This window comes from Phoca vitulina, unplaced genomic scaffold (assembly GCF_004348235.1).
Source record: "Phoca vitulina isolate PV1807 unplaced genomic scaffold, GSC_HSeal_1.0 scaffold6, whole genome shotgun sequence".
Taxonomy (NCBI): Eukaryota; Metazoa; Chordata; class Mammalia; order Carnivora; family Phocidae; genus Phoca; species Phoca vitulina.
In genome coordinates, this window is record NW_022589709.1 from 66,749,565 (window position 1) to 66,761,657 (window position 12,093).

At 42.4% G+C, this 12,093-nt stretch overlaps 1 long non-coding RNA gene across 1 annotated transcript; it reads left to right on the top strand.

Annotated features, from left to right (window-relative positions):
• The first annotated feature begins 2,310 nt into the window (after positions 1-2,310).
• On the top strand, positions 2,311-11,536 carry LOC116631956. Its single transcript, XR_004299328.1, has 4 exons — positions 2,311-2,424; positions 3,516-3,595; positions 7,337-7,390; positions 11,462-11,536. It is a non-coding gene; the product is annotated as an uncharacterized LOC116631956 (long non-coding RNA).
• The last annotated feature ends 557 nt before the right edge of the window (positions 11,537-12,093 follow it).

Consider the following 12,093-nt stretch of genomic DNA (forward strand, 5'->3'; position numbering starts at 1 on the left):
TCTTTCTTTCTTTCTTTCTTTCTTTCTTTCTTTCTTTCTTTCTTTCTCTCTCTCTTTCTTTCTTTCTTTCTCTCTCTTTCTTTCTTTCTTTTCTTTCCCTTCTTCCCTTCCCTTCCCTTGCCTTCCCTTCCCTTCCCTTCTCTTTCTTGGCTCTCAGAGTTCTCTATGACCTCATCCACATCCTTTTTCAAAGTCCCAACATTGGATACCCACTACATTCAGTCATGTGCCTCTTGCACCCATCTTTGCCCATGCCATGCCCTTTCATGCTCTTCCCCAAGCGGGTCTCTAACTCAGGATTATCACTTTGTTCCCAGATGGAGGGGCAGCATCAATTTCCACCTGGGAACTTACTAGAAATGCAAATTCTCAGGCCCCACCCCACACCTACTAAATTAGAAACTCTGGGGTGAGCCTATTTATTGATGCATGTCTTAACAAGCCTTCTAGGTAATTTTGATGTGTACTAGAGTTTGAAAGCCCCTGGGCTACCTCTCTTTGTCCTACTTTCTTCATTATTGCATTCTTGTATCTGTGGCAATCATCATTGCTAGAATAACCGCTGTATTATTCTTCCTAGAGAATTAATTTGTAAATCAGTTATACAAGCATGTATGATGCCAGCAATTAGCCTTCCAAATGAATAACATACCTATATTACCTATGTTGCTATGATTTCCTTGCTATCTCAGTCATTTTTTCTTTAGGTAACTGTTCTTGTCCAGTTTTTATGTATTTTATCCATACAAGTTGATGAACCTGAGAAATAATGAACGTTCCTTCTTAATGATCCTCTGGATCACTTATTCTAAAGTCTAAATGTCTGCTTTGAGCCCAGCATTGACTATGATTTAAAGCCATTCCTTCAGCTGTCGTCCATTGAATAGGCCTGGTAACACATGACCATCCCTCTGTTTCTTCTTTTTTCCTCAGCTAAACCAAAAATACACACAGAAGAATCATGGCCACTGTGTCTGGAGGCCTAAGAGAGCTGCCCGCCCCTCCCTGACTTCATTTGTAATTTTATAATCTTGGGCAGATCATCTTTCCTCAGAATCTTGAATTCATCATTGGTAGAAGTAGAAATGGTAAAGTTTTTTTCTTTTGCGTACATGGACTCTCATGTGCTGGAATTGATGTGATTCTACAAAGCTCTATGATGAGGGAGGACTCAGGTCCTATTTTTTTGTCTGCTGGTATCTGAAGAAAGTATGTTTTGACCTCTGATCAGCACCCAGCCCCATGCCTGGCACATAGTAAGTGCTTAATAAACAATTGTTGGATAAATGGAAGAAATAATGGAAAAAACAATGGAAGGATAGAAGGGAGAAAGGAAGGGAGAGAAGGGATTGAGAGAGGGAGGAATGAAAGGAGGAAGGGGAGGGAGGGAAGTGTGGGGAGAGAGCAATGGAGATGGCCAAGTGTAGATCAGACCTAACTCCTGATGCTGAGAAGTACTTGAGAGAAACCGATAGCACTGGAATTCTAATACCTATCCTGTGCTGGGGTGTGGGGGGCGAGATATACTCTAACAGTAAATTAACTATTCAGTTTGGCTCCTTCCCTAGAGGATATTTTCAGCAGTTCCTCCCAGGTGCAAAGGGCAAGGCCCCTCTGGGAGTCTGAGGAAAGCAGGAGGCAAGTGTTGATTAACCAAGACACCGTGAGCAAGGGCAAGTCTCCTGAGCAGTGCCGGACAGACTCATTCGCCTTCTTTTTGTCATTTGAGTTCTCAAAATTGTCCCCAGCTTAGACCAAATCAACCTCAAATGTCTATGATTAAAATTTCCACTCTGAAAATCTGAGCAATTTAGGAATTGTAGGAACTGGCCCATCTGGAGATAATTTATAAATAACACTTGCATTTCAAATCGCCTGTCTTCCCAAAGAGTCCTCTGTCCTGTCAGTGGGACTGCTGCCAAAGCCCAAACTGCTGAATTGGGCCAGTGACACTGAAGTTGCTGGTGGGAGCTTCTTATCTCTGATTCGTCTAAGAATTTGGGACACTTCATTGAAACATTCGTTTTTCCTCATGTAAAATGTAGGTGAAAAGTTGCTGACTGTTTTTAGGTTGGGAAAGGTTTTCAGGATTTTAGTGCATGTGATTTACTCAGCTTTTACTTTGTCTATTACTAAAATAATTAAAACTCAAATCAAATACTAAATGGAACCCAGAATATCCTGGATACATGGTAAGGTTTGGGGGCATTGAAAAACGACTAAGCCCTCTGTTCCTTTTTCATTAAATCCTGTTGACATGAAAGGGAGCCATTAATACCATCTCTTTTTCTTCTTTTCTTTCAGGTCAGCACAACCTTAGCCACGGCAACGTGCTTCTGAAGAGTGGGTCCAGCTGTGTTAAACTATACACTGGTGCTTTATGGGGCCAAGGCAGATTAGACCATGCAGAGTTGAGCAGCCTGGGTAATGATCCCTTGTGCCATATGTCTGTGGAGTTGTCGTATTGGTATTCTTTTCTTACCTCTGCTAGCTGGAGCAATTGAAGCCTCATGCCTGTTCATGCCCTGGGATTATGTTGCATCTCCGACCTCATTATTGCTCAGGGAGAGGCAAAGTTTAAAAATGATCATGTTCAAAGAGAGCCCTGCAACCTGTGATCTCTGGGATTCTACCAGGTCCCACTTCCCACCCCCAAAATACACACATATAGCCCTTCCTTGCTCCTAGCTGGGAGCTCTGAGTTCATACATATGCCTGTAGTCAGGCTCTGTGGATTGGAGGTCTTTGCATTGCTTCTCAAGGATCTACTAATGTCAATTGACAAAATTGATGAGCTGGTATAGAAGAGCGTCATATTGAACACATTGCATGAGAAACAAGAAATTTATAAAGCAGGACTTTTCTGGAGTTGGGGTGAAAACTATTTTCATTTGGGCAGTATATTGCATAACACGCAGAGATGTGCTATTTCTAACCTATTGGGTTTGGTGTGCAGGTTGAGACAGAACATATATGCATTTCTGAGAACACTCTTTGGCCAGAAAAGTTTTCAAAAAGGTAGTTTCATGATGAGACTCTTTTCTTTTTCTCTCTGGGTCCCACAGAATTGTTCTTTGTGTGACCTTCACACCTTCCCTTTGTTACCCTGACATCTTATAGCATTGTTTTTCAAATAGATAAAGTTCCTATGGATGTGTATCAGCATTTCTAGAAGGAAATGTATGTATACTTCGAAAAAAAAAAGGTGTTTCATATTATAGTAGAATTTCATAACTTGAGAATCAATATAAGTCTGCTATTCCTGTAACATAAGTAAACAAAGTAAAGTTTGACAAATTCTCTTAGCTGGAGAGAATCGGCATCAGTGAGTGAGCCTTCTGAGGGAGCACCTGATGGGGGCAGGGTCTCATCCCCCTAGGAAGGTCATGTCAAGATTTTGCTGGGTGGTCGAGCATAGCATTTTTGTTTATAAAAGAGGAAAAGGATTTTTTTGAAAGGTTCAAAACACTTCTGGGCAAAAATAATAACAGGAAATGCCTGTATCTCTCCTGTAGGATGAACTGAGACAAGAGTTCTCCTGCTAAGATAGGAGCAGAATATTCAGGACCCATGTTACAGGATCCAGAAGAGAAAGGTCAGTGTTGTGTGTGAAGACAGCCATGGCTTCAACAATACAGGCATTGCTTTCATTGCATGAATGCAGTCGTCCTCGGAAAATGGAAAGAGAAAGAGGTTTGAGGACAGTGAGTCCAGCAAGGGGCCTCAGAATGGGGGTCCTAGGACCTTCAGAACTGGCAGCCATGAGGCTGCAGTAGTTTTCCTCAAGAAACATCTGTGATGCATGTGGGGAGGGCTGGGGGGACAGAGACTGCTTCTTAATCCCCACTGATGGTGCCCTGGGTAGGGGGTGGGGGCAGAGACCCCACCTGAGCAAGCAAACAGCAGAGTTGGTTCCTGGAACTCTTAGCAGAGAGGGAGCTCTCTGTAGGTGACTTCATGATGTCAATTGTGCAGGGCCTTCTGAACCTACCCAGGCATGCTAGTCCATGGTCTTCATGAGTAGTGGCTCTGGGGGACAAAAAGAGTGAGTTGGCTAAGAGTGGTGACACAAGAGACAGTATCAGAATCACAGCAAAGCAGATCTAACAAGTGAGTTTTAACAGTGAAAGGAAGAGAAAGCCCAGTGAGCAGTGCCAAATATAACAAAAATCTCCACATCCTCATAGCTGATGATGGGAAAGGTGCAGACAACTGGACATAATTTTGGTGGAGAACTGGAAGGACCCTGTGCTGATGAGAGGTTATGACTTCCCTCTCATGCTATGGAGGGATAGCAAGCAGGACCGAGGAATACCAAGGAGCAGAAAAGGAGGATGGGCACCACTGGCACAGAAACCTTTAGAGATCCTGCCTGAGCCATCCTGAGGCCTTGCAAGAGAGAAGGGTTTTGGAGAATTGCAGTCCAGAGAGTTCCCTGGTGGGAGCTCAGCACTTAACGCTCCTAGATTATGGTCTCCAAAGCTGATGTACAGGAGGCCTGGGGATGGGGCTAAGTACATGGAATGGGGGAGAAACCCCAGGGGGCCTAAAAAACTGGGGACAGGTTGGACAAGGAAAGATGTCCTTCACTGCTAGGGGATCCAACAAGAAGCATATTCTCCAAAGATTTAGGGTATTGCTAGGGTGGCACAGAGCAATCAGACCTCTTCATTTTAAGGAAAACTGAGCCATAAATTAGAAATACAAATAAATATTTTAGAAACCTCTTCCTGTCTTCTTTGGATATTGATGTTTAATGCAAGGATTGCTCTGACCTAAACTAGACTCTATCCAAACCAAACCAGGCTGCTCTCAAGGCTCTGATTCTTTACCAGGAGCCTGGATGTGTTATGTAACATAGCAACCAGGAAAGAATGACCTAAGAAAATCTAGGCAGGGAGCACCTTCTTTAGGGTTGTAGAATACAAGGTAAAAAGTGACAACAGCCCAGGGAGGTGCTGTGACAGTGGGAGGAGCAGCAAGGAACAATACTTTCTGGCACAATTCTTGCCAAAATGCTAACCAGCACAAAAATGTGAGGACCTGGAACAAATGAAGAAGAGAAGATGGAGCACAAATAGTATTTTATTGGGAATCACAATAAATAGGCTCTTCCTAAGCTCTTACCAACTAGCTTGGGACATTTGGGAAAGTGATTTAATGTCTCAAGATTTGGTTTCTTTCCGCACATGAGAGTTGAAGCAGGTGGTCCCTCGGATTCCTCCTTATCCTAACATTCTGTGAATCTGGGGTTCTGGGTAGTTTATGGACTGGAACACTCTCTCCCAGATTTTCCAGAGTGAATACTATTCCTCTGATGTGGTCTCAGCCAATACTCTGATTTTTCCCATCATCCCAGGGAATATATCCACTTAGAAGATGCTGGAGATGGGTTCTTTAGTACTGGATAAGAGATCTCACCCAGCAGTGCTAAATTTTCTCTTTGGCCCTATATTTTCTATGCATTTGACTTGCAACATGGTCGAAGCCATTCCCACCTTATTCATTTACCAAGAAATGCAGTGACATTCAGTTGGACTATAGCACTGTTGCCCAGCCAGACAAGCCTCTGATCCAAAGTCCAGCATCTGAGAGAGAGACTGCTGAGTTTTGCTTGGCTTTTTAGTCCAGTGATAAGATAAAGTGTGCTGGGTAGACTTTAACTGTTACATAACCCTTGTAATTACAGTGCTTTCTCTTTGGAGCCCAAGGAAAATGGTGCTCTGGTCTGAGCTCTGGGCCACCTGGGCCTCCCCTAGGTCATGCCTGGTCTCATATTCAAAAGTAAAACTATTTTTACTCTACTCACAGCAGTGGACTCTATACCAGGACTTTTGGGGTGCATTTTACTTCCTCAGTCTTTTCTGGAACCCAGTATTTGTTCATTCATGCCCTCACTGAATACCTACCGTGAAGAAAGCACTTTGTGGGATATTATGAAAATTACTCTTTTGGTGTTCCTGTAAGGTTTGTTTATCTGATCCTCTAACCCAGGGGTCAGCAGACCACAGGTCCTGTACCACATCCAGCCCTCTGCCTGTTTTTGTACAACCTTACAAGCTTAGAATAGTTTGTACATTTTTAAATGGTTGAAAAAGAATTAAAAAGTGTATTTGTTAGATGTGAACATTTTACTCAATTCAGAATTAAGCGTCTATAAATAAAGCTGTAGTAGAACCCAGCTGTGGTAGGCAGAATCTAAAATGACCCCAGTGATGTTCCCCCCCCCCCCCGTATAATCTCCTCCCCTTGAGTGTAGGCAAAAACTGAATATAATGAGGTTTCACTCCTGTGATTAGGTTACATTGTATGGTAAGAGGGATTTTTGCAGGTATAATTAAGGTTACTAATCAGTTGACTTTGGGTTAGTCTTTGGGGAAATTACTCAGATGGGCCTAAACTAATCATATGAGCCCTTTAAAAGTAAAGAGTTCTCCCTGGCTGGGAATAGAAGAGGACGTTAGAGATGTCCTCCAGCTGGTCTGGAAGAGAACAACATTCATATTATGAACAGACTATGAGAGACCTCAGAGAGGCCTCTGAGGACTGAGAATGGCCCCCACTGACATGCAGCAAGGAAGCTGGGATATCAGTCTTACAACTCCAAGGAGCAGGATTCTTCTAATACCCTGAGTGAGTATGGAAGCAAATTCTTCTCCAGGGCCTGCAGATGAGAGCCCTTCTGGCCAACACCTTCCTGTCAGGCCTGTCAGACCCTAAGCCCACCTATGCTTCTGACCTATAGAACTAGAATTACTAAATGAGTGTTGTTTTAAGCCACTAAGTTTGTGGTCATTTGCTATGCAGCAATAAAATAGTAATAAAACAGCCATGGTCATTCATGTGCATATCATTTATGACTGATTTTCTACTGTATTAGCAGACATTAGTTGCAACAGAGACCATATGGCCCACAAAACCTAAAATATTTACTATCTAGCCCTTAATAGGAAAAATATATCAATCTATGTTCTAACCAAAAGTGTAATCTCACGTCAGATATGTGTACTCAGAGTTTTGTGCCTGACCCAAGGTTTGCAAGAAATAGGACTTATATTCAGGACCACTCAGCAGGCATTCCTTTAATCCAACTAAATTAGGCCAAAAGTCTAGTAGACACCAGGCTATCCTGCAGACCCTCTCTCCATTCCAGTTCTTACTTTTAAGTTGGGGAGAGAGACAGAGAGTGTTCATATATTTAGAGAGAAAAAAATTAGAGGAAGGTGTACCATATTGGAGGTTGATATTTTCTACATTATGAATTTCTGTAATAGTTGAAGTTGTGTAATAAATTTTTACTAAGTTAATAATAATTATAACCTTATTATTTTTAAAGGCTACACTGTGCTTTGCTTTGTGTTCCTTGGGGCAGTGGCCTGAAGAAGATAAGGTATGAAAACTATGGTGCTTTGTGATCGAATTTGAATTCATTCCACTGGTTCTTGATTTTTCTTCTCTTCATGTTGTCCCTTTTACCTTCACAGTGGAGTAAGTCAAGATAATCCAATTCTTCAATCACTAATATTGGTTATCTAGGAGAGTAATTTTCAACCATTTTAGAATTTTAATACCCTCTACCACTGGCACACACACATTAAAAGATTTGTCATTGTATGTATTTAGCTTTTTTCTTTTTCTTTTTGAGAGAGAGAGCAAGGGTGTGCATGGGGCAGGGGCAGAGGGAGAGAGGGAATCTTAAGCAGGCTCCACGCCCAGTGCAGAGCCCAACATGGGGCTCGATCTCATGACCCTGAGATCATGACCTGAGCTGAAATCAAGAGTCAGATGCTTAACTGACTGAGCCACCTAGGCACCCCGACCTTTTAGCTTTGAATTGAGTTAAAACTCATATGATTCTGAGTATTGAGAGAAGAAGCTGAAGAGCATGTATTAGTGTCCTAGGGCTGCTATTACAAATTACCACAAATTAGGTGGCTTAAAGACAAATTTATTCTCACAGTTTTGGAGGCCAGAGCCTGAAATCAAGGTGTTGGCAGAGTTGGTTCTTCTGTAGGCTCCAAGGGAGAATCCATTCCATGGCTTTCTCCTAGCTTCTGGTGGCTGCTGACAACTCTTAAAATTCCCTTGGCTTTTAGCTGAATAACTCCAGTTTCTGCCTCTGTCTTCACATGGCCTTCTCCTCTGTGTGTCTGTATCTCAGATCTCTCTCTGCCTTTATCTTATGAGGACACCTGTCATTGGATTTAGACCCACCCCAAATCCAGGATGATCTCATCCTGAGATCCTTAATTACACCTGCAAAGACCCATTTGCCAAATAAGGTCATAGTCACAGGTATGAGGGTTAGGACTTGTACATACTTTTTTGGAAGCTACAATTCAACCCACTCCAGAGGTATTTAGCATGTTCCCAGAGCTGATAAGGAAGACTCTTTCTCAATCTCCTAAGTAACAATTGAAATCAACAAATCCATCCTATGTTGTAGAAAATTTCCTTTTTACTTCATGGAGCTTTATGGATATGCAGCACCTCCCCCCGTGATCCTGTGATTATAGATTGGACAATTCCTCAATGACAAGGTATATGAGAGATGACAAACCTCCACACTATCCTATATGGGTACCCCATCTTGTCTTTCCCTTTTTGTCCATCTGAACAAAACCAAAGAATGAGGCAGCATTAGAACTGTTGAAAGTCAGAGCAATTATCCTCAAGTGTTAGATCCAGGATAGAATCCTGTGGAGTCTTTCTCTAAGTGGGAAATTGTGATCTCTAGCAGAAGAGTTTGGGTCTCTCTGGAAATGAGTCCATGCCCCTTATTGTCCATGTGGCCTTGGGAAAATCTGATGCTGTGATCTGGTTTCTCTCTCTGTAAAGAAGGCATAACAATGCCTTGCTACCTTACCACGGTGTTGTGTGAATTTGCTGACACCCATAAAGCTCCCTGAAAATGAAGAGGCTTACATAAGTCCCTGGTATTATTCACACAGCAAATGTTTTCCCCTGAGAATAAAGTAATAAATGGTACCATTGTACAGCTGGTGGAACGTGTTCAAAAGTTTCCGTTCACAACTAGTAGATCAAGTTGTGGGTGGTTGTATGGACTTTCTGTGCTCATGCCAAGCTGCATCCAAAACAGCCAGCACAATGGGCTATCCTGGAATGAAAAGCTGTACTGTAAGAGGCAGCCAGATCATGGCCTCACATCACATAGGACAGTCCTATATAGACAGTTACTTCATACGCACCTTGTCTTTCCTGCACCTCTTCCAGCAGAAAGAAGCAATAGCAGAGACAGTGGCCACGTGGATATCTAACATGGCACAGTTGAAAAGCAATTCTCTTCATCCACCTCACTGACAAACTTCCCAAGGCTAAGGATGGTCATGATTGTGAAGGATTATAATTATAGCTTTTCTTGCTTGCTTGCTTGCTTATTTTTGGGGGCCAGGAAAGAAATGTTATAAATCAGATGGAGTGTTCAGGTTAAGAACGTATTCTCTTTAAATGCAATTCGTTGGAGTGGGAGTGTATGGGAACAGTCTGGACAGAATGCCACTGGCTGACATAAGAGACAGGAGAGGATCTTTTTTCTACCATTATAAGCCCTGGAAATACTCCAGGACATGATACAGGGAAAATGCCTTTCCTCTTTTATTTATTCATTTTTTAAAAAGATTTATTTATGTATTTTAGAGAAGGGGGAGGGGCTGAGGGAGAGAGAGAATCTAAAGCTGACTCCCTGATGAGCGCAGAGCCTGACTCAGAGCTTGGTCTCACAACCCTGAGATCATGACCTGAGCCGAAATTGAGAGCCAGCCGCTCAGCTGACTGAACCGCCCTGGCGCCCCTGCCTTTCCTCTTTTAGCAAGGTTTGGGACTCTGTGCTCAGATGTCACATCTGAGAAAATGACAGATATTTTAATTAAATGAGAGGAAGATTAGCTACTGACGACACTATAATTACTTTTAAAAAGAAATCATGTTTAATTAGAGATGTTTGGGGATTATACTAACAGTCTCACTTGTATCAAGGCTCTTCCCCTGAATGGTGAATATCCTCACATTAAAAAGCTAAGGAGGAATCACAGAATAATGGAATTTTTGTACTGTGAGTGACCTACCTTGATATTGAACTATTTGATAACTTTTCAAATTCTATGGACAATCTGGCTTTTTTTTTTTCCTTTCTTTTCAATGGCAACAAAGTACAAAAAATCTTGAAGTTAAGGAGCTAGGTCAGCAAACGTAGAAAAGAAAATCTAAGTAAGTTTGAAGTTGGGTATAATCTTTTGATTTTAATGCAGAGGCTGTGGAGGAGTGCTGTCCAGCCCACAGCGTACATGGGATTCCCTCGAGCCACTCCCTCCCACCCTCCAGTCATACTCTTGTTTTCAGATAATCTGTCATTCATTCATTCAGTGCCCATTTGTTGAGCATCCACCATGCTAGAGGTAAAAATAACGGGCACAGTCCCTGTCCTCATGGGGCTCCTAACCTAGTGAAGAACAAAGTTACAAGTGTCATGATGGAATCACGGTGAGACTTGGAATAACTGAAAGGACTTTCATCATGATGCCTTGCTTCAGGCCTCAACATTCAAGGTCCTGGCACCTTCTATTGACTTGACTTTTCTCCCTGGACTGGCTTCTGCTACACATATCATGAGAACCATGGCCCAAGATACAAGAAAACATCACACGGTTCTCTCCTAGTTCAAGTGAGTTTCAGTTACCTCCTGGAGGATGTAAGCAGCACAGGTACACTGGTCAGAAGAAGGCTCTTATTTCCAGGGAAATCACACAGCAAGCCTGGAGGACATTGCATCAATATTTCTATGTGACTAGACCCATCTTAGGCACTTTAATTGTTGCCAGAGTTTCCTTAGTGGTGTACAGTATGAGGACCCAGAGGCTAGACAGTGCTGGTCATTGGTGACCAAGTTCAGAGGCTCTGAAGAACCTATTTGCCTGCATGCCATAAGCAGGCCAAGCATGCTTATGAGCCTGAGAGACACAATCATTTGAACACTAATATGCTGGCTATCTGGTCAGCTTCGAGGAAGCAGACACTAATATCTCTGATGAACTCCCTGGGCTTCTGACCACAGACTGCCTGCCCCTTTCATGTTAATCCAGTGGCCAGAGGCAGGCCATCTGGGAAAAGAATGGATGAGATACAGAGATGATTCATGGAGAAGGTGGTGCATTCCTACTCTGTTCCTAAGGCTTGGGGTCTTCATTCGGCAGTTTTACAGTAGACCCTATTAGTTACTTATTCTGTATCCAACCCAGGTTTCTTCAGGAAAGCAATATGCCCACATTGCCTTGCTTTCCTAGCCTTTCTCACTGCTGGCAGAAGCTTATGACATAACCTGAGCCAGTGAGATGTAAGCTGGAGTCAGACTGGGACTTTTGAAAAAGGTTTTGTTTTTTTCCTGCTAAGAAGGGACCCATGTGTTTGGCACCACTCTTCCCATCTCCTCTTCTTTCTGCCTTAGACATCGGCATGATGTCAGGAAAGCAACAACCAAAGAGGAAGCAAAGAGGAAGACAAAGCCAAAACTCCAAGCAAAGTGAACAGGAAGATCCATTTATGTATGTATATTTTTATTTTAATTCCAGTTCGTTAATATATAATGTAATATTAGTTTCAGGTATATAACATAGTGATTCAACAAATCCATACATCACCCAGTGTTCATCACAACAAGTGCCCTCCTTAATCCCCTTCACCTATTTCACCCCATTCCCCCACCCACCTCCCCTCTGGTAACCATGTATTTGTTCTAGAGTTAGAAGAGTCTGTTTCTTGGTTTGTCTTGCTCTCTTTTTTTCCCTTTGCTTGTTTGTTTTGTTTCTTAAATTCCACATATGAGTGAAATCATATGGTATTTGTCTTTGATTGACTTATTTCACTTAGCATTATACTCTGTAGCTCCATTCATGTCATTACAAATGGCTAGATTTCATTCTTCTTTATGGCTGAATAATATTCCATTGTACTTATATACCACATCTTTTTTTTTTTTTAAGATTTTATTTATTTGACACAGCAAGAGAGGGAACACAAGCAGGGGGAGTGGGAGAGGGAGAAGCAGGCTTCCTGCTGAGCAGGGAGCCTGATGCGGGG